Source organism: Anomaloglossus baeobatrachus, chromosome 3 (assembly GCF_048569485.1).
Source record: "Anomaloglossus baeobatrachus isolate aAnoBae1 chromosome 3, aAnoBae1.hap1, whole genome shotgun sequence".
In the NCBI taxonomy this organism is placed as follows: domain Eukaryota; kingdom Metazoa; phylum Chordata; class Amphibia; order Anura; family Aromobatidae; genus Anomaloglossus; species Anomaloglossus baeobatrachus.
In genome coordinates, this window is record NC_134355.1 from 352348436 (window position 1) to 352375116 (window position 26681).

A 26681-nucleotide genomic window follows, 5' to 3' on the forward strand; every position below is an offset into this window, starting at 1 on the left:
ACCTTAATTAGCCTGTTAGGGTTATGGCTTGTTCACCACCATCATTAGGAAAGACCATGTAATGCAAATTTCACAGCTTTAAAAAGCCAGCCTCCTCCAAACTTGTGCCAAAAAACAATTATGGGTTCTTCTAGGCAGCTGCTTAGTAGTTTGAAAATAAAAATGGTGGAGGCCCACAAAGAAGGAGAAGGCTATAAGAAGATAGCAATGTGTTTTCAAGTTGCTCTTTCTTTAGTACGAAATGTAATGGCTGTTAAAAGGAACAGTGAAAGTCAAGATAAAGTCTGGAAGACCAAGCTAAATTTCTGTGACAGCTGCTCATAGGATTGATAGAGAAGCAAGTCCGAACCCATTCTTGACTGCAAAAGACTTTCAGGAAAATTTAGCAGACTCTAGACTGGATGTGACCATGATTAAGGTAGAGGCCAAAATGTGTCGGTCGGTTAGACCGGACAACCTTATTAACTCACACAATTCTCAGCTCACACTGGAGTTTATGTGGGAGTCGGAAGTCACTTTTACAATGTAAGTCTTTAAAGGAACTCTGTCAACACAAAATGATTGCTCAAACCAAGTACAGGTGCTCAGTGCATTATGGCGGAGCCAAATATTAATGTGCACCTTCCCACCTGCATGTTTTCCATTTATCTCCGCCATTCTCTGGCTCTATGAAGCCAGAACTGTGAAAGAAAATAGATAGATGGAAAACAAGCAGTTGGGAAGGTGCACTTAATTGTTTGGCCTTGCCATCATTTTATGATAGACAAATTGACCCACTGTACTAGGCTCACTTAACAAATCAGGGCAACAAGTGTTGTTTAAAGTCTCTGGCCCCAGGTACAATATCTGTTATAGGGCCCCAGAGGTTTGTTATGTGCCAGAGGTACTAATAGGCACATAATAGGGAATGGATAATGCATATAATAATTTTACAACAATAACAATAATAACCAATAAAGTTATAGCACAGCGATAATACATAAACTTGTCATAAATAATATCTAGATAGATATGATAAATAGAAAATAGTTATTGCACATTGGTTATGATCAAAATGAAGCAACAGCACAGGTATAGACAACACAGTGATGTCACAAATCATTAATCAAGATCAAAGGGATGCCACAAAATAGAAAAAGAGATGCAGCACAAAGAGGGTATGCACTATTAGGAACCCTGTCACTAGGTTTTTGCTACCCCATCTGAAAGCAGCATGATGAATGGGAATGATTCCAGTAATGTGTTACTTACTTTACTGGGTGTTGCCATTTTGATTAAAAACTGTTTTATCTGCTGCAGATTTATCAGCTCTCTGAATGTTGAGCTCTGTATAACCCCACCCAGATCATTGATTCACAGCTTTTTGTGTACACTGTGCATAGGCAGAAAGCTGACAATCAGTGATGAGGGTGTGGATGGATAATATGGCAGCAGGTTTACTAGTCCTCAAAGTGAAAATCTCTAAAAGCACTGATTTTATAAAAACTACACTAAGCAGCTGGGTAAGTGATAAATTGCTTGTATAAGGGTCTCTACTACTACATTCTGTTGCTTTTAGATTAGGTACTAAAAACCTGCTGGCGGATTCCCTTTTAATCTTAGAACAGTGTTGTCACAGTTCTTTATGTGGATAATGAGTACAGTAATGACACAGTACTAGGATAATCAATAAAATGATGCCACAAGATGGATTTCTTACGACAACCCCTTATGTTCTTTCGATTCCCTCTTAGGCGGGCTTTGCACGTTGCGACATCGCAAGCCGATGCTGTGATGTCGCACGCGATAGTCCCCGCCCCCGTCGCAGGTACAATATCTTGTGAAAGCTGGTGTAGCGAAAATTATCGCTACACCGGCTTCACATGCACTCACCTGCCCTGCGACCGTCGCTCTGGCCGGCAACCCGCCTCCTTATTAAGGGGGCGGGTCGTGCGGCGTCACTGCGACGTCACACGGCAGGCGGCCAATAGGAGCGGAGGGGCGGAGATGAGCAGGATGTAAACATCCCGTCCACCTCCTTCCTTCCGCATATCCTACGGAAGCCGCGGTGACGCCGGTAGGAGATGTTCCTCGCTCCTGCGGCTTCACACACAGCGATGTGTGCTGCCGCAGGAGCGAGGAACAACATCGGACCGTCGCATCAGTGTAATTATGGATTACGCCGACGCTGCACCGATGATACGATTACGACGCTTTTGCACTCGTTAATCGTATCACCTAGGCTTTACACACTGCGATGTCGCATGTGATGCCGGATGTGCGTCACTTTCAATTTGACCCCACCGACATCGCACCTGCGATGTCGTAGTGTGCAAAGCCCACCTTAGAACATCTACCAGTGCTGGTGAGAAGATCCAGCTTCTTGTGTGCCTATCGTTATTAGCTAGTCTGCACATTGGCAGGTATCACATGAACTGATGGAAGGCATCTTCGGAGGTAATCAAAAGGACATTAGGGATTGCTATTATCAATATGTAACCTGTCCCACCTTTGGTGCAGCAGCCTCTCTCCGTGCCAAATGCATAAATCAAAGGTTCTGCACAACAGCTTGAACTTTTACATAACCTAGCAAACAAGTCATCATTAATTTATATTGGAGCTTCTGCTTCATCTTTTCTAGCGTTCTTCATACAAACAACAGTGAAGTAAATTTGGCTTCTTTTTCAGAAGAAAAGAATTAAGTTGAACTGTATTGACATTTCTTCAAGAGAAGCCAAAATCAATCGTATTTGTAAATAGGCTTTAAAGTTACTTGATTTTCCATTCTAGGTGATAACGTTTTTGTCCTTTGACTTAAGAAAAGAATGATGGTAGCATGAAAAAATTAGGAACTGATATTGTTCAGGAATGACAAAATAATGGTGCCCAATTAAATGTTGAAAAATATTATTGATGACCATAATGGAGAATAATAATTATAAGATAACCAAACAATTCCCATAAAAGTAACAAATTGTATTAAATGACATTAAAATGTAACAGCAAGTGCATTAAGATATTGACAATCTGGCAAGTGAAAAAAGGAGTAAACATCCCTGAATAATAATAATAATAATAATAATAATAAACCATACTGGCCTCACCCAATCGGATCTACCTAGCCACGGATGGGGATCGCCCCAACAAAATTAGCACCCCCTTAACACAGTGGATGTACCTCCATAAACTTACAGATTCAAAGTGAGAGGGGGGAGGGGACAGAGAAGAGAGTCACAAACAGCAGCATGTAAAGGACGGGCAAGGTTAAGTTTAATGTAATATAATAAAGTTTGTTAATTTTTATGGGAATTATTTGGTTACTGCCCAATGAAATGTAGCAATCAAAAACAGCACACACTCTCCAATGGTCTAGCTGTAGGCTCAAAAAGGCTACTTCAGACAGACGTAGCACTAGGCAATCTAGCACATTCCCATTCCAGAGGAACCCAGACTTCACCTTTTAAAGGGAACCTGCCACCACTTTTGTTGGCCTATAAGCTGTGGCCACCACCACTGGGCTCTTATATACAGCAGTCTAACATGCTGTATATAAGAGCCCAGGCCGTGGGGTATAACATAAAAAACACTTTATAATACTTACCTAACGGTTGCACTGTGGGCCTTATGGGCGTCTCCATTATCCGGTGCCGGGGCAGTCTCTTTTGGCCATCTTTGTTCTCCTTCTCTAGCCGCGGTACATGACGGGTCCGACATCATAGACACTCGCCTGCACTCAGGTCCTGAGCAGGCGCACTTTGATCTGCCATGAGCAAGGCAGATCAAAGTATTGTAGTGCGCCTGCGCAGGACCGGCGATTGTGTATGACGTAGCCGCGTCATGCACCAAGGCTTCAGAAAGAGGACGAACATGTCCGAAAGAGGAGGCGCCGGCACCGGACAACGGAGACGCCCATAAGGTCCACAGCGCGACTATTAAGTATTATAAAGTGTTTTTTATGTTATACCCCGGCCTGGGCTCTTATATACAGCATTCTAACATGCTGTATGTAAGAGCCCGGTGATGGTGGCCGTAGCTTGAAGGCCAAAAAAGCATTGGCAATCGGAGTAATATAAGGGATTAATAGCAGCTGTGATTTGTCCAAAAAATCACAGCTCTCATCAATCCTGTGGTTAGTAATGGGTAGGGTTTCAGGCCACATTTTTCAATAGCTCCATGGTTTAATTCTGATGCTTATGTATCAATTGTAAGCATAGCTACATTTACAAGTCTGTAGTAATCATCCTCATAAACGTTAAATGTTCTGCTACTTTTAATTGAATACAAATCAACACTAGTACTAGAAACAAGCCACAGTACCTTCCAACAACTTGATTTAATTTGACATGAAGGCAAATCACTTTATTAGTGTTATTTTATTCTTACAAAATCACTTAACAGTGCTGGCAACTAGGTGTATCCCTTCTGTCTAACTTGTTGTTCACCATCTGTCATCAAGTGTAATCTGTCTCTAGTGGCAAAGATGCCAAGATGGATAATGAGAGGTAAGGTCAGGTTTTTGTCGCTTTGCTCCTGCTGTCCTGTCTGTTAGGCCTCGCTCACACTGACATATAATATGGAGGACTGTAATGCCAGAAAACATTGCATTGCACTGTGACCAATGTTATTCAATGAAGCAGAGCAGATCTGCATATTTTATCTCAGATCTAATTGGCCTGAGGAAATCATGGTAGAATGCTACAATTGACCGTGTATATCAGACACAACTCGCCAATGAAAGTCAATGGGTGCGAGAAAAAAATCAGAGAACATGCTGACCAGGTGTGGTGTCCGATTTTTATGCACATATCTCCAAGGAAAATAGAAAAATAGATAAAGTTATAGATAGATTGATAGAAACTGTAGATGGATGGATAGATGGATGGATAGATAGATAGAATAGTCACAATCCCCTTACATATAATAAACTTGCACCCTTTAGTGCCTTTGATGTCACACTAAAGGGTTTTTAATTTGGTTTAATCTATTAAATAAATAATTACAAAAAACAATGTGAGGTCCACCCTAGTTTTGATAACCTGCAAAGGTAAAGCAGACATCTGGGGGTTGATAATATCATATTACTAAAATACCAGCATGCAGCCGCCTCATCACATTAGATGTGCAAATTCGCCTTGGCTCTTCCGATTGCCCTGGTGTGATGGCATTCAGGGTAATAGTCTTTTGGGTTTCTGTCAACTGTGCAGTGCCAGCTGGCATCAAGCTCTTGTGTTAGTAATGGAAAGGTATCTATTAAACACCCCAATTACTAACCAAGTAAGTAAAAAGAAATAAACACACACAAAAATATTTTATTTGAAAAAACACTCCCAACTTTCCCTGTTTGACCTTTTTTTTTAAATAAATAAATAATAAACCCATGCAGGACTACCATAGTTCAAAAAAGAGATAAATAAAGACAACTTGCTAATCCTCAGTCACCAATTTATTACCCTTAAAAAATTCCACGCAGGTCCGACATAGTTCATGGTGTTCCCACAACGTGCCTTGAATCTGTAGTCCAAAATGTATGGATCCTCATTTTGAGAATGAAGGTTCATAGGTTTTAGCAGCAGCCACTCCTGACCAGGCTGTGCTCCATGAGACCCGGTGAGTGTGAAGAGCGGTGATGACGTCTGTAATATTACGGACATCACCGGATTCGTCATGTCATACAAAGAGCATTGCAAAACCCTATGGCTGTTAAAAGCAGTGATGTTACTGACATCACCTCTCATCGGACATTCTCGGTCTCGCGTTGCCCTCTGTATGACCCTCGATGGTGATGAATGGTGACATCTCTGACGTTATCACTGCTCGTCACAGTTGCTGGGTTTTGTGAAGTGCAGCCTGGTCAGGAATGGCTGCTTTTAAAACCTATAAAGCTTCATTTTCAAAATGAGGATCTATAGGTTTTGGACTACAGATTTGGGGGACGTAGTTGGAACACCATGGACTATATCAGACCTACGTGGGATTTTTTTTGTTCTAATAAATTGATGAACAAGGGACTGTCTCTTGTCATTATTTATTTCTTTGTAAGTTGACGGCTGGAACCCCCCACCCCCCACATGTGGGTGGAGACCGTCATTACTTGGGCTGGGGGGGGAAGTGACCAGGGGGGAGGGGGTGGTGATATAGGGGCCGTTATGATACATATAAGGTTGAGCTGGGGGGAGGGATCTTTTAGCCTGCAGTTCCCTGGGGCTTGTCTCGCCCACCCTCCCTTATTGAATGTTTGCAGGGTCATGGCGGCTGTGGCAGTTGGGGTGGGTCCTCAAAGTTAGTGTAAATTGGATTTGGGGTCCAGGGAGATGTGGATCCCTTTAACTTCTTAGTTTGCTGGGTGGTCTGGTAATTTTGGGGGAACGCCGGCTATGGATTGTCGGCTCCCGTCTGTGGTGATTTTAACCCTTCCTCCCCTTTTACATTGGGGCTCCTGAGTTGGGGGTTGCGGCTGGGAGTAAGTTGGTTCAGGAGGAAGGTATTGTTTGGGTATTGGTAATTACCAGACTTATGGGCTTCGAGGCCCACACCCCTATTAATGTTCTTAATCTTCTTTGTTATTTATGTTTTAAATAAAGGCTGCTGTGGCCATTTCATCCAGCTTCGTGTCTGTGGTTTTTTTGTAGTGGGTAAGTTAATATGGTGGGGAAAAGAGGTGAAGTAGGGGTCACCAGAACTCCACCATGCCAAAGTTTTCTTGCACAAAATGGCTGATTCAATCAGCCATCAAATGTCTTTAACAGCCTGTTAACCAGGCATTTAACACATTTTGGCTGGGGGGGGGGCATCATCCCTCCTACCCATCGGCACACCTGTGATGTGATCGCGGGGCAGCAATGGGTTGCTTTGACAGTCTAAGCTCTGCTGATGACCCCTGTTCCTGTGCTGTAGGACTGCTATGTATGGCACAAGCCATCAGATTATTGCAGCTTCAAGTCCCATGGAAGGACTATTAAAAGCAGAACAAAGTAAAAAAAAAATATGAAAAAATATAAGAAACAAAGATGGTCAAATCAACCCCTTTTGGCTCATTAAAAATAAAAAAAAAAAAAAATAAAATAGACATATTTGGTATCACTTTGTGTCTGATAGTCTGATTCATCAATGAGATTTTGCACCGTGATTTCAGTGCTGATTTTTCCACACATTAATATGGGTGAATTGCTGAAAAATTTGATATGCCGCAGACTTAAAGGGAAACTGTCAGGTGTAAAATGCACCCAGGACCAAGAGCAGTTCTGGGTGCATATTGCTAATCCCTGCCTAACTGTGCCTGTATTTAGTAACGTACATAAAGAGATCTTTAGAAAAAATATTTCTAAACATCCTTTATTATATGCTAATAAGCGCAGGGACTAGTCGCAAGGGCGTTACTTTCTGCACTCTTCCTCTCTGCATGTTAGCACACCCACAGGGGCATGTTAACATGCTATTCAATGCAGAATCATCAGCAGTGACGCGCGTACCTGTGTCCACTGTCACTGCTGATCTGAATGAATGCCATTTCTGGTCATGCACAGTATGAAGCCAGGTGTATACATCCCGGCTTCAGAGAGGTCTAGTGAGTATCGGGACTTCGGATCAGCAGTGACAGCGGACACAGGTTCGCACGTCACCGCTGATGACACTGAATTGAATATCATGTTAGCATGCCCTTGTGGGCGTACTCACATGCTAAGAGGGTGGAATGAGCACAGGAACTAATGACTTTGCGTCCCTGCGCTCATTAGCATATGATAAAAGATATTTAGAAATACTTTTTCTAAAGATCTCTTTATCTATGCTAGTGTATACAGGGACGGTTAGGCAGGGATTAGCAATATGCACCTGTGACGCCCTGGACTAGCCAGGTAGTCACAGACATAACACCACACACACACCCTCCCCTGGATAATTAACATCAGTCAAACCAAAATCCTTGTTGCCTCCCTCCAGGGTCCGATGTCCACACCAGGTGGGGCGGAGCCAGGCGGTTGGCCCCACCCACCGAGGAGTTCACAGGCCTGGAGGCGGGAAAAAGCAGTGAGGGAGTTCAGTTTGGAGTTCAAGTGGAGTAGAATTGGGAAGTGGAGGAGAGAAATTGTTAGTGTCTGGGTAGGAGCCCAGGCACTGTCAGCAAGGTCGGCAGACGGTGGTGGCCGTCTGCAGGAGTTAGTGGACCTCTGCGGAACTGTAGGACCGGGGTCGGGCGGTGGCCCGCCGGTACCAAAACTGGGGAGCGGAGTAAAGCTAAGCACAAAGGCAGGGCCATCGGACCCCGACTAGGCTTGGAGCCGCCGACAACGGTCAAATCCGAGAGTGACCGGAACCCCAGGGGTTTCCTAACACCCAAGACCCGACAGAAGGCAACAGTCTACACCATGAGGATACACAGCCACCGCCATAGGCTAGAGATCCAAGGGCCAGCGCCTGCGGGCAAAACGGGCTCCTTCGGTACCTATACGCCGGGGAGCGGACTACCGTTGGGAAACCATCGGAGTAAACACATTCTACACAGGTGCAGGGAAAGACAGCCACCATCAACCTGTCCGGGGAGAGCAAAGACACTGCAGCCGGCTGCGGGACCCATCCATCCGGCCGTTTGGTTTACCAGAGACTCTGTGAATTTGTGCCTGAGTGAGTACCACAGTGCCATCCGGCACCGCGCCGTGCTGCCCCTGCAACCCAGCCATCCAGCCTCCCCGTTCCACAACCAGGCCCCAGGATCACCAACCCCTACCCACGGAGGGGACAACATCCTAGCTGCTCCCTGCCATCACTCCCGGGATCCCCGTCACCAGCAGCGGTGGTGCCCATTATCACCACGACCCGTGGGTGGCGTCACCAACTATCGCCCAAAACAAACCACCCCCCTTTTCACTCGTGGGCGAGGAGCGCTGCTCGTGTCCCCGGGTCTGGCCCACCACTTGAGCCACCGAGCAGCAGCAGCAGCCGCGGACCCGAGCATAGCGAGCGCGGCCCCTCCACCCGCGACACACCCAGAACTGCTCTTGGTTCTGGATGCATATTGCACCTGACAGGTTCCCTTTAAATCTGGGCCAAATTTATAAGAAGAATATACTCAACGTGTGCATGAGACTTCACGATTCTTATTCACTTTGCTGACATCAGGAAACCTTCAGGTTTTGTGACAAATTTGCACTGACAAACACAAAAAATGCGACAAATCTGCAACTTGTGCACATAGCCTAATAGCACCATGTGACACACATTCTATAGTAAGGTCATAGACTGCAAGCTTGTGAGTAGTGCCCTCTCTCCTCTTGATATCTGTTGAATTGTGTTATTCTGTAATGTCTCATATTGTCTGTACATGTCCCTTCTGAATTCTAAAGTGCTATAGAATATATTGGCACTATAGAAATAAAAATGATTATTATTATTATTATTATTAATATGAAGTATCCAAATCATATAGCCTGAAGGTTAGTCTCCATTTATTCATATGAGGACCACAATGTGAAGCTCAGACTTGCATAGAGAAAGTGACTTCCAGTCCGCAGAGAATAAACTGCGTGACTTGTTATTCAGAGTGTGTGCCTTGTGGTACATCTGAGGAACGGAGGCTCATAAATCAAGAAAAAAAACATCTAGAAGGAGAATTAATACTACTACTTACTGTGTGTTCACAATCAAGAGCTAAACAGCTTTGTCTATTGTGTTTCTTCTTTTTTGGCAATTTGTACAATAATACCTCATCTGTATGACAGAAGGTCTAGCTTTTGGTCCCAATAATCATTAATCAGACTTGCGTGCCCATGGTTTACTAGTTGTTGATCCTTGGACCACTTAATTTAAACAGTAACCAATCCTTTTTGTTTTATTCTGTTTCAGTGCCCTTTTAATATTGGTAAGGGGCTGGAACCTAAAACCTCCAGTCATTGCTAAAACCCCCCACACAACACAGCACCTGTCTGAGCGGGCATGGGATTCAATAGAGTATACACGATGACACCTATTCTTTCTATTGACCATGTACTTCACTCTGTGTGCGCGCTCCGGCAGGAGTTGTGCGCTCTTGTCACCTGAACTCTACAATTCAGTATTTTAGAATGATTAGTGGGGTCCAAGGATCTGGAACCTGACTCATCTGCTTGATATTGAAGGGTGCTCAAACATAAAAAAAAACTATAAAGGTTTAGTTATTAATGTGGTTCAAAGACAGAAAACTAGTACTCCAATATAATCAAGGGCACCTATGGTTGCTTAATGGGTATAAGGAGCGAAGGTTAGTCTTTTTTTTTAAATCATGCAGATGAACTGCTGCGTGAACGGGCCCACGTTGTAGGTTACGGATTCAAAAGAAACACTAGGCTTCAAGTCTATGCTTTTATTGAATCCTTATCTGTAACATCTTTGAATGAACATGCTCTTGCCACGTGTTTACTAGGCGGTGTGGCGTTAAGGCCATGGTTGCCACTGGGCAGCCCAAGTGTTGATTAGTCAAAACTTAGGTCTGCTGAGATATGTGTTCATTCCTCATTCTGTTTTATTCTGGCACTTCGATGGTTTACTCAATTTGTTCTCTGCTGGAGTCCGGAGTCGGATTCCTCGCTACGCAAACCCTCAGCAGTCAGTCCACAGCTGCTAGTTATAGCTTTGCTGCTGGTTCTATTGTGCCTTCTCTTGTATTTAGTATAGTAATCTTTTATTATTGATCCAGGCTTGATATCCATCTACCCTCTTGCCTGATAACTCTGCCTATGTTTTTGGATTTGCTGATTTTGACACAGCTTCTCTGACTTTCCCTTTCCTGCAAGACCTCCTGTCGGAAAACTGTCTGAGTCAGTACCCTACTGAGGTGCGCTAAGAGAAAAGCTATACTCTCCTGTTTCCTCAGCTGTGTCCTTTTTGGGGCAGTTTTCACCAATTTGTGGGGTTCTCAGAACCCATGCCCCACTGATCTGCTTACAATTAAAATGGCACTTAAAGAGTAAGGCGGGCTTTGCACGTTGCGACATCGCAGGTGCGATGTCGGTGAGGTCAAATTGAAAGTGACGCACATCCGGCATCGCATGCGACATCGCAGTGTGTAAAGCCCAGATGATACGATTAACGAGCGCAAAAGTGTCGTAATCGTATCATCGGTGCAGCGTCGGCGTAATCCATAATTATGCTGTCGCGACGGTCCAATGTTGTTCCTCGCTCGTGCGGCAGCACAAATCGCTGTGTGTGAAGCCGCAGGAGCGAGGAACATCTCCTACCAGCGTCACCGCGGCTTCCGTAGGTTATGCAGAAGGAAGGAGGTGGGCGTTATGTTTACATCCTGCTCATCTCCGCCCCTCCGCTCCTATTGGCCACCTGCCGTGTGACGTCGCAGTGATGCCGCACGACCCGCCCCCTTAATAAGGAGACGGGTCGCCGGCCAGAGCGACGGTCGCAGGGCAGGTGAGTGCATGTGAAGCCGGCGTAGCAATAATTTTCGCTACGCCAGCTTTCACAAGATATTGTACCTGCGACGGGGGCGGGGACTATCGCTTGCGACATCGCAGCATCGGCTTGCGATGTCGCAACGTGCAAGCCCGCCTAACTAAATCTTTAACATTCATTTTTTATATGTAAGTATTAACCACAGTATATCAGGAACATATCACATGACTAGAGATGAGCGAACCGGTCCCGGTTCGGCTCGAGGTCGGTTCGCCGAACGGAGGTCCCGTTCGAGTTCGGCTCGTCGAACGTTCGACGAACCGAACTCGAGCCAATAGGAAACAATGGCAGGCAATCACAAACACAGAAAAACACCTAGAAAACACCCTCAAAGGTGTCCAAAAGGTGACAAACAACTCACAACACAACACAAACACATGGGAAAGTGACAAGGACATATACTCATGCGAAAACAAAACAGCTGGACAAGGAAAAAGAGGAGGACACACAGATATAGGCATGGCACGCCCTTCTAAAGTCATGTAAAACACCGCAAGGTGACTCCAAGCGGAGTCTCCCTTTTTTCCAAAAATTGGGCCACACACACACCCACCCATTCAGTGGCAGCACTTGTGCCCTAGTTGTACACTTCACAGCTAGATTTGCATCAAGCACATTCAAAAATACGCCATAATTAACCGTCCCCAGGATGACACCAGGGTAGGTAGCAAAGTCTTTCCTGATCCCAGCTCTGTTCATCTTGGCTTCTTTTAAAAACACAGCAAGCAAGGGTTACTCCAAGCGGAGTCTCCCTTTTTTCCAAAAATTGGGCCACACAGACACCCACCCCATCAGTGGCAGCACTTGGGCCCTAGTTGCAAACAGGATGTTTTGATTTGCATCAAGCACATTCAAAAATACGCCATAATTAACCGTCCCCAGCATGACACCGGGGTAGGTAGATAAAGTCTTTGCTGAACCATGACTTGTTCATCTTGGCCTCTTTTAAAAACAATGTAAGCAAGGGTTACTCCAAGCGGAGTCTCCCTTTTTTCCAAAAATTGTGCCCCACACACACCCACCCATTCAGTGGCAGCACTTGTGCCCTAGTTGTACACTTCACAGCTAGATTTGCATCAAGCACATTCAAAAATACGCCATAATTAACCGTCCCCAGGATGACACCAGGGTAGGTAGCAAAGTCTTTCCTGATCCCAGCTCTGTTCATCTTGGCTTCTTTTAAAAACACAGCAAGCAAGGGTTACTCCAAGCGGAGTCTCCCTTTTTTCCAAAAATTGGGCCACACAGACACCCACCCCATCAGTGGCAGCACTTGGGCCCTAGTTGCAAACAGGATGTTTTGATTTGCATCAAGCACATTCAAAAATACGCCATAATTAACCGTCCCCAGCATGACACCGGGGTAGGTAGATAAAGTCTTTGCTGAACCATGACTTGTTCATCTTGGCTTCTTTTTAAAACAATGTAAGCAAGGGTTACTCCAAGCGGAGTCTCCCTTTTTTCCAAAAATTGTGCCCCACACACACCCACCCATTCAGTGGCAGCACTTGTGCCCTAGTTGTACACTTCACAGCTAGATTTGCATCAAGCACATTCAAAAATACGCCATAATTAACCGTCCCCAGGATGACACCAGGGTAGGTAGCAAAGTCTTTCCTGATCCCAGCTCTGTTCATCTTGGCTTCTTTTAAAAACACAGCAAGCAAGGGTTACTCCAAGCGGAGTCTCCCTTTTTTCCAAAAATTGTGCCCCACACACACCCACCCATTCAGTGGCAGCACTTGTGCCCTAGTTGTACACTTCACAGCTAGATTTGCATCAAGCACATTCAAAAATACGCCATAATTAACCGTCCCCAGGATGACACCAGGGTAGGTAGCAAAGTCTTTCCTTATCCCAGCTCTGTTCATCTTGGCTTCTTTTAAAAACACAGCAAGCAAGGGTTACTCCAAGCGGAGTCTCCCTTTTTTCCAAAAATTGGGCCAAACAGACACCCACCCCATCAGTGGCAGCACTTGGGCCCTAGTTGCAAACAGGATGTTTTGATTTGCATCAAGCACATTCAAAAATACGCCATAATTAACCGTCCCCAGCATGACACCGGGGTAGGTAGCAAAGTCTTTCCTGATCCCAGCTCTGTTCATCTTGGCTTCTTTTAAAAACACAGCAAGCAAGGGTTACTCCAAGCGGAGTCTCCCTTTTTTCCAAAAATTGTGCCCCACACACACCCACCCATTCAGTGGCAGCACTTGTGCCATAGTTGTACACTTCACAGCTAGATTTGCATCAAGCACATTCTAAATCCACAAGCATTTACTCTCCCCAGGATGACACAGGAGTTGTAAATTCCTTCTGGATCCATGACTTGTTCATTTTGATGAACGTCAGTCTGTCCACATTGTCACTGGAGAGACGCGTGCGCTTATCTGTCAGCACACACCCAGCAGCACTGAAGACACGTTCAGAGACAACGCTGGCAGCTGGACACGACAAAATCTCCAAGGCGTAAGTTGCGAGCTCTGGCCATTTTTCTAGGTTTGAAGCCCAAAAGGAGCAAGGCTCCAGTTGCACAGTCATGGCATCAATGTTCATTTGGAGATACTCCTGTATCATCCTCTCCAGCCGTTGACTATGTGTCAGACTTGTTGTCTCTGGTGGCCTTGCAAAAGATGGTCTAAAAAAATTATGAAAAGATTCCATAAAATTGCTGTTACCAGCACCAGATACGGTCCTACTGGTACGGGTAGACTGTTGAAGATGACGAGACCGTCCCATGTTTGTCAAGTTACAACTGGGAGATTCCCTCCCTGCACCTGCACGGTTGTTTGGTGGAAAAGCCGAGCTAAGATCGAGTAACAGCTTCTGCTGATAGTCCTGCATACGTGCGTCCCTTTCTATGGCTGGAATTATGTCACAAAATTTGGACTTGTACCGGGGATCTAATAGTGTGGCAATCCAGTAGTCATCATCACTTCTAATTTTGACAATACGACTGTCATGTTGGAGGTAGTGCAACAAAAAGGCACTCATGTGTTTTGCGCAGCCATGCGGACCAAGTCCACGCTGTGTTTGTGGCATAGAGGTGCTACCCGTTCTTTCTTCCTCTGACATCTCCCCCCAACCTCTTTCAACTGAAATTTGACCAAGGTCTCCCTCATCCGCTGAGTCTTCCATGTCCATGGACAGTTCGTCCTCCATTTCTTCATGTTCTCCTGCACCTTGCTCAACATTTCGCCTGCTACTATGCGCCCTTGTCGATCCCTGTCCCCCATGGTCCCATGCCTGCTGCGTTGGTGATGATGAACGTCTGGACCTTGGTGATGTTGTTGTCCCTTGCGCATATGAATCCTCCTGTAGTTCCTCCCCTTCATGTTGTCCCACCCCCTGACTCCGAATAGTGTTTAGCGTGTGCTCCAGCATGTAAATGACTGGAATCGTCATGCTGATAATGGCATTGTCAGCGCTAAACATATTCGTCGCCATGTCGAAACTGTGCAGAAGGGTGCATAGGTCCTTGATCTGAGACCACTCCATCAGGGTGATCTGCCCCACCTCTGCATCTCGTTGGCCCAGGCTATACGTCATGACGTATTGCACCAGGGCTCTGCGGTGCTGCCACAGTCGCTGTAACATGTGGAGAGTTGAATTCCAGCGTGTCGCCACATCGCATTTCAGGCGATGAACCGGCAGGCCGAAAGACTTCTGGAGCGATGCAAGTCGCTCTGCTGCGGCGCTTGAACGGCGGAAGTGAGCAGACAGTTTTCGTGCCCTGTTCAGAAGGCCATCTAGGCCGGGATAGTGTGTTAAAAATTGCTGGACGACAAGGTTCAACACGTGAGCCATACAAGGTACGTGTGTCACCTTGCCCAGGCGAAGGGCCGCACCCAGGTTTGCAGCATTGTCGCACACGGCCTTACCAGGCTGCAGGTTGAGTGGAGACAACCATTTATTAAACTCGGACCGCAGAGCTGACCACAACTCCTCAGCTGTGTGACTCTTATTCCCAAGACATGTCAAGCTAAAGACCGCCTGATGCCGTTGCGCTCTGCTGCCAGCATAGTAATGAGGCGTGCGTGATTCCTTCTGCGCAGTGAGAACGCTGGTGGCCTGACCAGGCAGGCTTGGGGCGGAGGTGGAGGACCCAGATGAGGTGGAGGATGCAGAAGCATTGGCGGAACTTGGACAGACAGAGGATTGACACACAAGTCGTGGGGACGGCAAGACTTGTGCAGCAGACCCTTCACCATCTATCACCATAGTTACCCAGTGCCCAGTCAGCGACATGTAACGTCCCTGTCCATGCTTACTGGTCCAAGTATCGGTGGTGAAATGCACCCGTTCACACACAGAGTTTCTCAAGGAAGCGGTGATGTTGTATGCGACATGCTGGTGTAGCGCGGGCACACCTTTCTTAGAGAAGTAGTGGCGACTAGGCATCTAGTACTGGGGCACAGCGACAGACATAAGGTCTCTAAAATCCTGTGTGTCCACTAGGCGGAAAGGCAGCATTTTGGTAGCCAACAGCTTACAAAGGGATAGAGTCAACCTCTTAGCTTTGTCATGGCTCGGAGGAAGTGGCCTTTTATTTGACCACATCTGAGGGACAGAGATCTGGCTGCTGTGTGTAGACGGTGTTGAGTAGGGTGTCCCTGGAAAAATGCAGGTTTGTGAGGAAAGTGCAGGCGGAGACATGATGTTGCCTTCATCCAACGTTGGTGCTATCGATGTCTGAGAGAGCTGTACACACTCACTTGTTTCCCCTTTCAAAACAACTGATGACCTACCAAGCAAACTGCCTGTTGCGGTTACAGTGGTGGAAGTTGTGGGTGGAAAAACAGGTGTGACAGCTGTCTCAACAGTCCTAGAAGATGACGAGCGCGCGGATGCACTGGAAGGGGCAGGCGGTGGATGGTTTGCTCCGCTAGGCTGCATTGCAGCACGGTGAGCTTCCCACCGGGCCATATGATATTTATTCATGTGACGATTCATGGAAGAAGTTGTCAAACTGCTGAGGTTTTGACCTCTACTAAGACGACCATGACAAATTTTACATATCACATAATTTGGGCGATCTTTTTCTATGTCAAAAAAGGACCAGGCTAGGCAAGGCTTAGAGGCCATGCGACCTGTTGATCCACCCCGAATAATGCTCAGAGGCAGAGTGGTGGCTGAGGATGCAGTTGTAGACGTGCTACCAGTGCTCCGACTCTGTCCAGGAAGGCGCAAGGTAACTTCGTCGTCGGTTGCATCCTCCTCCACCGCCTCTGTTGACCTCCTCGAGTGCCTGACTGGGGGTTGACAGTAGGTGGGATCTAGAACTTCATCATCAATTGTTGTGTTTGCACTCCCCTCCCCCTCTGACCGAGCCTCTTCTTGCCCTGACCGAATATTTAAGTTGTCATCCCAATCGGGTATCTGCGTCTCATCTTCATCAGAATGTTCCTCATTGTCTATAACCACAGGTGTTACAGTTTGTGACAAAGGGTCAACATTATGCTCAGAAACTTGTTCCTCACGGCCTGAATCCGAGTCACAAAGGTTCTGGGCATCACTGCAGACCATTTCCTGTTCTGTACTCACTGTAGCTTGGGAGCAGACCTCTGATTCCCAGGCTATAGTGTGACTGAACAGCTCTGCAGACTCAGCCATCTCAGTTCCACCATACTGTGCAGGGCTGATGGAGACTTCAGAGCTGGGAGAAATCAAGTGTGATTGGGATGACAACTCAGAGGACTGGTGTTTTTTGGATGCGGTACTTGAAGTGGCTGAGAGGGCACTTGTTGGACCACTTGAGATCCATTCAAGCATTTTCCTTTTTTGCCCATCATCTACCTTTCTTCCTGTTGTTCGTGTCCGTAAAAAAGGGAGCACATCGGATTGTCCATGGTAAGTAGTAGACATCTTACTTTTGCTGGTAGAGGGTCTATCTTCAGCAGATGATAATGGAGCTTTGCCACCTTCCCCACGGACAAAACCTTTTTTGCCTTTTACACCACGCCTCTTCCCCTTTCCACCAGCATCTGTCATTTTGCCACTCATGTTGATTGCGACAAGATTGTGGACTGAAAATGTGGTAGTAAAAATTGAGAGGTGGTGTAGATTGCAGTGGTGGTCTAGCTTTATTAACAGCACAATAATAAAGAATAAATATCCCTGACAATGCAACTACAGGCCTTAAACTGGCAGCAAAAATTGCTAGTCTAATGGCTTAGTTATAATGAACTGGAGTGTGCAACGCAGGCAGACGCGCTCTGCAAATGTCTTTGCACTAGTGGGACTATAGCAAAGTCCAATAGCCACGTATAGGATGCCACTAGGTACACTGAGTGTTTGCCAGTGTAATGGCTTAGTTATAATGAGTTGGAGTGTGCAATGCAGGCAGACGCGCTCTGCAAATGTCTTTGCACTAGTGGGACTATAGCAAAGTCCAATAGCCACGTATAGGATGCCACTAGGTACACTGAGTGTTTGCTAGTGTAATGGCTTAGTTATAATGAGTTGGAGTGTGCAATGCAGGCAGACGCGCTCTGCAAATGTCTTTGCACTAGTGGGACTATAGCAAAGTCCAATAGCCACGTATAGGATGCCACTAGGTACACTGAGTGTTTGCTAGTGTAATGGCTTAGTTATAATGAGTTGGAGTGTGCAATGCAGTCAGACGCGCTCTGCAAATGTCTTTGCACTAGTGGGACTATAGCAAAGTCCAATAGCCACGTATAGGATGCCACTAGGTACACTGAGTGTTTGCTAGTGTAATGGCTTAGTTATAATGAGTTGGAGTGTGCAATGCAGGCAGACGCGCTCTGCAAATGTCTTTGCACTAGTGGGACTATAGCAAAGTCCAATAGCCACGTATAGGATGCCACTAGGTACACTGAGTGTTTGCTAGTGTAATGGCTTAGTTATAATGAGTTGGAGTGTGCAATGCAGGCAGACGCGCTCTGCAAATGTCTTTGCACTAGTGGGACTATAGCAAAGTCCAATAGCCACGTATAGGATGCCACTAGGTACACTGAGTGTTTGCTAGTGTAATGGCTTAGTTATAATGAGTTGGAGTGTGCAATGCAGGCAGACGCGCTCTGCAAATGTCTTTGCACTAGTGGGACTATAGCAAAGTCCAATAGCCACGTATAGGATGCCACTAGGTACACTGAGTGTTTGCTAGTGTAATGGCTTAGTTATAATGAGTTGGAGTGTGCAATGCAGGCAGACGCGCTCTGCAAATGTCTTTGCACTAGTGGGACTATAGCAAAGTCCAATAGCCACGTGTAGGATGCCACTAGGTACACTGAGTGTTTGCTAGTGTAATGGCTTAGTTATAATGAGTTGGAGTGTGCAATGCAGGCAGACGCGCTCTGCAAATGTCTTTGCACTAGTGGGACTATAGCAAAGTCCAATAGCCACGTGTAGGATGCCACTAGGTACACTGAGTGTTTGCTAGTGTAATGGCTTAGTTATAATGAGTTGGAGTGTGCAATGCAGGCAGACGCGCTCTGCAAATGTCTTTGCACTAGTGGGACTATAGCAAAGTCCAATAGCCACGTATAAGATGCCACTAGGTACACTGAGTGTTTGCTAGTGTAATGGCTTAGTTATAATGAGTTGGAGTGTGCAATGCAGGCAGACGCGCTCTGCAAATGTCTTTGCACTAGTGGGACTATAGCAAAGTCCAATAGCCACGTATAGGATGCCACTAGGTACACTGAGTGTTTGCTAGTGTAATGGCTTAGTTATAATGAGTTGGAGTGTGCAATGCAGGCAGACGCGCTCTGCAAATGTCTTTGCACTAGTGGGACTATAGCAAAGTCCAATAGCCACGTATAGGATGCCACTAGGTACACTGAGTGTTTGCTAGTGTAATGGCTTAGTTATAATGAGTTGGAGTGTGCAATGCAGGCAGACGCGCTCTGCAAATGTCTTTGCACTAGTGGGACTATAGCAAAGTCCAATAGCCACGTATAGGATGCCACTAGGTACACTGAGTGTTTGCTAGTGTAATGGCTTAGTTATAATGAGTTGGAGTGTGCAATGCAGGCAGACGCGCTCTGCAAATGTCTTTGCACTAGTGGGACTATAGCAAAGTCCAATAGCCACGTATAGGATGCCACTAGGTACACTGAGTGTTTGCTAGTGTAATGGCTTAGTTATAATGAGTTGGAGTGTGCAATGCAGGCAGACGCGCTCTGCAAATGTCTTTGCACTAGTGGGACTATAGCAAAGTCCAATAGCCACGTATAGGATGCCACTAGGTACACTGAGTGTTTGCTAGTGTAATGGCTTAGTTATAATGAGTTGGAGTGTGCAATGCAGGCAGACGCGCTCTGCAAATGTCTTTGCACTAGTGGGACTATAGCAAAGTCCAATAGCCACGTATAGGATGCCACTAGGTACACTGAGTGTTTGCTAGTGTAATGGCTTAGTTATAATGAGTTGGAGTGTGCAATGCAGGCAGACGCGCTCTGCAAATGTCTTTGCACTAGTGGGACTATAGCAAAGTCCAATAGCCACGTATAGGATGCCACTAGGTACACTGAGTGTTTGCTAGTGTAATGGCTTAGTTATAATGAGTTGGAGTGTGCAATGCAGGCAGACGCGCTCTGCAAATGTCTTTGCACTAGTGGGACTATAGCAAAGTCCAATAGCCACGTATAGGATGCCACTAGGTACACTGAGTGTTTGCTAGTGTAATGGCTTAGTTATAATGAGTTGGAGTGTGCAATGCAGGCAGACGCGCTCTGCAAATGTCTTTGCACTAGTGGGACTATAGCAAAGTCCAATAGCCACGTATAGGATGCCACTAGGTACACTGAGTGTTTGCTAGTGTAATGGCTTAGTTATAATGAGTTGGAGTGTGCAATGCAGGCAGACGCGCTCTGCAAATGTCTTTGCACTAGTGGGACTATAGCAAAGTCCAATAGCCACGTATAGGATGCCACTAGGTACACTGAGTGTTTGCTAGTGTAATGGCTTAGTTATAATGAGTTGGAGTGTGCAATGCAGGCAGACGCGCTCTGCAAATGTCTTTGCACTAGTGGGACTATAGCAAAGTCCAATAGCCACGTATAGGATGCCACTAGGTACACTGAGTGTTTGCTAGTGTAATGGCTTAGTTATAATGAGTTTGGAGTGTGCAATGCAGGCAGACGCGCTCTGCAAATGTCTTTGCACTAGTGGGACTATAGCAAAGTCCAATAGCCACGTATAGGATGCCACTAGGTACACTGAGTGTTTGCTAGTGTAATGGCTTAGTTATAATGAGTTGGAGTGTGCAATGCAGGCAGACGCGCTCTGCAAATGTCTTTGCACTAGTGGGACTATAGCAAAGTCCAATAGCCACGTATAGGATGCCACTAGGTACACTGAGTGTTTGCTAGTGTAATGGCTTAGTTATAATGAGTTGGAGTGTGCAATGCAGGCAGACGCGCTCTGCAAATGTCTTTGCACTAGTGGGACTATAGCAAAGTCCAATAGCCACGTATAGGATGCCACTAGGTACACTGAGTGTTTGCTAGTGTAATGGCTTAGTTATAATGAGTTGGAGTGTGCAATGCAGGCAGACGCGCTCTGCAAATGTCTTTGCACTAGTGGGACTATAGCAAAGTCCAATAGCCACGTATAGGATGCCACTAGGTACACTGAGTGTTTGCTAGTGTAATGGCTTAGTTATAATGAGTTGGAGTGTGCAATGCAGGCAGACGCGCTCTGCAAATGTCTTTGCACTAGTGGGACTATAGCAAAGTCCAATAGCCACGTATAGGATGCCACTAGGTACACTGAGTGTTTGCTAGTGTAATGGCTTAGTTATAATGAGTTGGAGTGTGCAATGCAGGCAGACGCGCTCTGCAAATGTCTTTGCACTAGTGGGACTATAGCAAAGTCCAATAGCCACGTATAGGATGCCACTAGGTACACTGAGTGTTTGCTAGTGTAATGGCTTAGTTATAATGAGTTGGAGTGTGCAATGCAGGCAGACGCGCTCTGCAAATGTCTTTGCACTAGTGGGACTATAGCAAAGTCCAATAGCCACGTATAGGATGCCACTAGGTACACTGAGTGTTTGCTAGTGTAATGGCTTAGTTATAATGAGTTGGAGTGTGCAATGCAGGCAGACGCGCTCTGCAAATGTCTTTGCACTAGTGGGACTATAGCAAAGTCCAATAGCCACGTATAGGATGCCACTAGGTACACTGAGTGTTTGCTAGTGTAATGGCTTAGTTATAATGAGTTGGAGTGTGCAATGCAGGCAGACGCGCTCTGCAAATGTCTTTGCACTAGTGGGACTATAGCAAAGTCCAATAGCCACGTATAGGATGCCACTAGGTACACTGAGTGTTTGCTAGTGTAATGGCTTAGTTATAATGAGTTGGAGTGTGCAATGCAGGCAGACGCGCTCTGCAAATGTCTTTGCACTAGTGGGACTATAGCAAAGTCCAATAGCCACGTATAGGATGCCACTAGGTACACTGAGTGTTTGCTAGTGTAATGGCTTAGTTATAATGAGTTGGAGTGTGCAATGCAGGCAGACGCGCTCTGCAAATGTCTTTGCACTAGTGGGACTATAGCAAAGTCCAATAGCCACGTATAGGATGCCACTAGGTACACTGAGTGTTTGCTAGTGTAATGGCTTAGTTATAATGAGTTGGAGTGTGCAATGCAGGCAGACGCGCTCTGCAAATGTCTTTGCACTAGTGGGACTATAGCAAAGTCCAATAGCCACGTATAGGATGCCACTAGGTACACTGAGTGTTTGCTAGTGTAATGGCTTAGTTATAATGAGTTGGAGTGTGCAATGCAGGCAGACGCGCTCTGCAAATGTCTTTGCACTAGTGGGACTATAGCAAAGTCCAATAGCCACGTATAGGATGCCACTAGGTACACTGAGTGTTTGCTAGTGTAATGGCTTAGTTATAATGAGTTGGAGTGTGCAATGCAGGCAGACGCGCTCTGCAAATGTCTTTGCACTAGTGGGACTATAGCAAAGTCCAATAGCCACGTATAGGATGCCACTAGGTACACTGAGTGTTTGCTAGTGTAATGGCTTAGTTATAATGAGTTGGAGTGTGCAATGCAGGCAGACGCGCTCTGCAAATGTCTTTGCACTAGTGGGACTATAGCAAAGTCCAATAGCCACGTATAGGATGCCACTAGGTACACTGAGTGTTTGCTAGTGTAATGGCTTAGTTATAATGAGTTGGAGTGTGCAATGCAGGCAGACGCGCTCTGCAAATGTCTTTGCACTAGTGGGACTATAGCAAAGTCCAATAGCCACGTATAGGATGCCACTAGGTACACTGAGTGTTTGCTAGTGTAATGGCTTAGTTATAATGAGTTGGAGTGTGCAATGCAGGCAGACGCGCTCTGCAAATGTCTTTGCACTAGTGGGACTATAGCAAAGTCCAATAGCCACGTATAGGATGCCACTAGGTACACTGAGTGTTTGCTAGTGTAATGGCTTAGTTATAATGAGTTGGAGTGTGCAATGCAGGCAGACGCGCTCTGCAAATGTCTTTGCACTAGTGGGACTATAGCAAAGTCCAATAGCCACGTATAGGATGCCACTAGGTACACTGAGTGTTTGCTAGTGTAATGGCTTAGTTATAATGAGTTGGAGTGTGCAATGCAGGCAGACGCGCTCTGCAAATGTCTTTGCACTAGTGGGACTATAGCAAAGTCCAATAGCCACGTATAGGATGCCACTAGGTACACTGAGTGTTTGCTAGTGTAATGGCTTAGTTATAATGAGTTGGAGTGTGCAATGCAGGCAGACGCGCTCTGCAAATGTCTTTGCACTAGTGGGACTATAGCAAAGTCCAATAGCCACGTATAGGATGCCACTAGGTACACTGAGTGTTTGCTAGTGTAATGGCTTAGTTATAATGAGTTGGAGTGTGCAATGCAGGCAGACGCGCTCTGCAAATGTCTTTGCACTAGTGGGACTATAGCAAAGTCCAATAGCCACGTATAGGATGCCACTAGGTACACTGAGTGTTTGCTAGTGTAATGGCTTAGTTATAATGAGTTGGAGTGTGCAATGCAGGCAGACGCGCTCTGCAAATGTCTTTGCACTAGTGGGACTATAGCAAAGTCCAATAGCCACGTATAGGATGCCACTAGGTACACTGAGTGTTTGCTAGTGTAATGGCTTAGTTATAATGAGTTGGAGTGTGCAATGCAGGCAGACGCGCTCTGCAAATGTCTTTGCACTAGTGGGACTATAGCAAAGTCCAATAGCCACGTATAGGATGCCACTAGGTACACTGAGTGTTTGCTAGTGTAATGGCTTAGTTATAATGAGTTGGAGTGTGCAATGCAGGCAGACGCGCTCTGCAAATGTCTTTGCACTAGTGGGACTATAGCAAAGTCCAATAGCCACGTATAGGATGCCACTAGGTACACTGAGTGTTTGCTAGTGTAATGGCTTAGTTATAATGAGTTGGAGTGTGCAATGCAGGCAGACGCGCTCTGCAAATGTCTTTGCACTAGTGGGACTATAGCAAAGTCCAATAGCCACGTATAGGATGCCACTAGGTACACTGAGTGTTTGCTAGTGTAATGGCTTAGTTATAATGAGTTGGAGTGTGCAATGCAGGCAGACGCGCTCTGCAAATGTCTTTGCACTAGTGGGACTATAGCAAAGTCCAATAGCCACGTATAGGATGCCACTAGGTACACTGAGTGTTTGCTAGTGTAATGGCTTAGTTATAATGAGTTGGAGTGTGCAATGCAGGCAGACGCGCTCTGCAAATGTCTTTGCACTAGTGGGACTATAGCAAAGTCCAATAGCCACGTATAGGATGCCACTAGGTACACTGAGTGTTTGCTAGTGTAATGGCTTAGTTATAATGAGTTGGAGTGTGCAATGCAGGCAGACGCGCTCTGCAAATGTCTTTGCACTAGTGGGACTATAGCAAAGTCCAATAGCCACGTATAGGATGCCACTAGGTACACTGAGTGTTTGCTAGTGTAATGGCTTAGTTATAATGAGTTGGAGTGTGCAATGCAGGCAGACGCGCTCTGCAAATGTCTTTGCACTAGTGGGACTATAGCAAAGTCCAATAGCCACGTATAGGATGCCACTAGGTACACTGAGTGTTTGCTAGTGTAATGGCTTAGTTATAATGAGTTGGAGTGTGCAATGCAGGCAGACGCGCTCTGCAAATGTCTTTGCACTAGTGGGACTATAGCAAAGTCCAATAGCCACGTATAGGATGCCACTAGGTACACTGAGTGTTTGCTAGTGTAATGGCTTAGTTATAATGAGTTGGAGTGTGCAATGCAGGCAGACGCGCTCTGCAAATGTCTTTGCACTAGTGGGACTATAGCAAAGTCCAATAGCCACGTATAGGATGCCACTAGGTACACTGAGTGTTTGCTAGTGTAATGGCTTAGTTATAATGAGTTGGAGTGTGCAATGCAGGCAGACGCGCTCTGCAAATGTCTTTGCACTAGTGGGACTATAGCAAAGTCCAATAGCCACGTATAGGATGCCACTAGGTACACTGAGTGTTTGCTAGTGTAATGGCTTAGTTATAATGAGTTGGAGTGTGCAATGCAGGCAGACGCGCTCTGCAAATGTCTTTGCACTAGTGGGGACTATAGCAAAGTCCAATAGCCACGTATAGGATGCCACTAGGTACACTGAGTGTTTGCTAGTGTAATGGCTTAGTTATAATGAGTTGGAGTGTGCAATGCAGGCAGACGCGCTCTGCAAATGTCTTTGCACTAGTGGGACTATAGCAAAGTCCAATAGCCACGTATAGGATGCCACTAGGTACACTGAGTGTTTGCTAGTGTAATGGCTTAGTTATAATGAGTTGGAGTGTGCAATGCAGGCAGACGCGCTCTGCAAATGTCTTTGCACTAGTGGGACTATAGCAAAGTCCAATAGCCACGTATAGGATGCCACTAGGTACACTGAGTGTTTGCTAGTGTAATGGCTTAGTTATAATGAGTTGGAGTGTGCAATGCAGGCAGACGCGCTCTGCAAATGTCTTTGCACTAGTGGGACTATAGCAAAGTCCAATAGCCACGTATAGGATGCCACTAGGTACACTGAGTGTTTGCTAGTGTAATGGCTTAGTTATAATGAGTTGGAGTGTGCAATGCAGGCAGACGCGCTCTGCAAATGTCTTTGCACTAGTGGGACTATAGCAAAGTCCAATAGCCACGTATAGGATGCCACTAGGTACACTGAGTGTTTGCTAGTGTAATGGCTTAGTTATAATGAGTTGGAGTGTGCAATGCAGGCAGACGCGCTCTGCAAATGTCTTTGCACTAGTGGGACTATAGCAAAGTCCAATAGCCACGTATAGGATGCCACTAGGTACACTGAGTGTTTGCTAGTGTAATGGCTTAGTTATAATGAGTTGGAGTGTGCAATGCAGGCAGACGCGCTCTGCAAATGTCTTTGCACTAGTGGGACTATAGCAAAGTCCAATAGCCACGTATAGGATGCCACTAGGTACACTGAGTGTTTGCTAGTGTAATGGCTTAGTTATAATGAGTTGGAGTGTGCAATGCAGGCAGACGCGCTCTGCAAATGTCTTTGCACTAGTGGGACTATAGCAAAGTCCAATAGCCACGTATAGGATGCCACTAGGTACACTGAGTGTTTGCTAGTGTAATGGCTTAGTTATAATGAGTTGGAGTGTGCAATGCAGGCAGACGCGCTCTGCAAATGTCTTTGCACTAGTGGGACTATAGCAAAGTCCAATAGCCACGTATAGGATGCCACTAGGTACACTGAGTGTTTGCTAGTGTAATGGCTTAGTTATAATGAGTTGGAGTGTGCAATGCAGGCAGACGCGCTCTGCAAATGTCTTTGCACTAGTGGGACTATAGCAAAGTCCAATAGCCACGTATAGGATGCCACTAGGTACACTGAGTGTTTGCTAGTGTAATGGCTTAGTTATAATGAGTTGGAGTGTGCAATGCAGGCAGACGCGCTCTGCAAATGTCTTTGCACTAGTGGGACTATAGCAAAGTCCAATAGCCACGTATAGGATGCCACTAGGTACACTGAGTGTTTGCTAGTGTAATGGCTTAGTTATAATGAGTTGGAGTGTGCAATGCAGGCAGACGCGCTCTGCAAATGTCTTTGCACTAGTGGGACTATAGCAAAGTCCAATAGCCACGTATAGGATGCCACTAGGTACACTGAGTGTTTGCTAGTGTAATGGCTTAGTTATAATGAGTTGGAGTGTGCAATGCAAGCAGACGCGCTCTGCAAATGTCTTTGCACTAGTGGGACTATAGCAAAGTCCAATAGCCACGTATAGGATGCCACTAGGTACACTGAGTGTTTGCTA

At 45.9% G+C, this 26681-nt stretch overlaps 1 protein-coding gene across 4 annotated transcripts in view; it reads right to left on the bottom strand.

Annotated features, from left to right (window-relative positions):
* The window catches only part of FUT9 (fucosyltransferase 9), a 380693-nt gene that overhangs the window by 26797 nt on the left and 327215 nt on the right, over positions 1 to 26681 (bottom strand). The window contains exon 1 of one of the 4 annotated variants that reach the window (XM_075340114.1): positions 9602 to 9647. The exons of the other annotated variants lie outside the window; for them this stretch is intronic. The gene's annotated coding sequence lies outside the window, so the exon portion shown is untranslated. Of the gene's footprint in view, positions 1 to 9601; positions 9648 to 26681 lie in introns of those variants that run through there. 4 annotated transcript variants of the gene reach the window in all.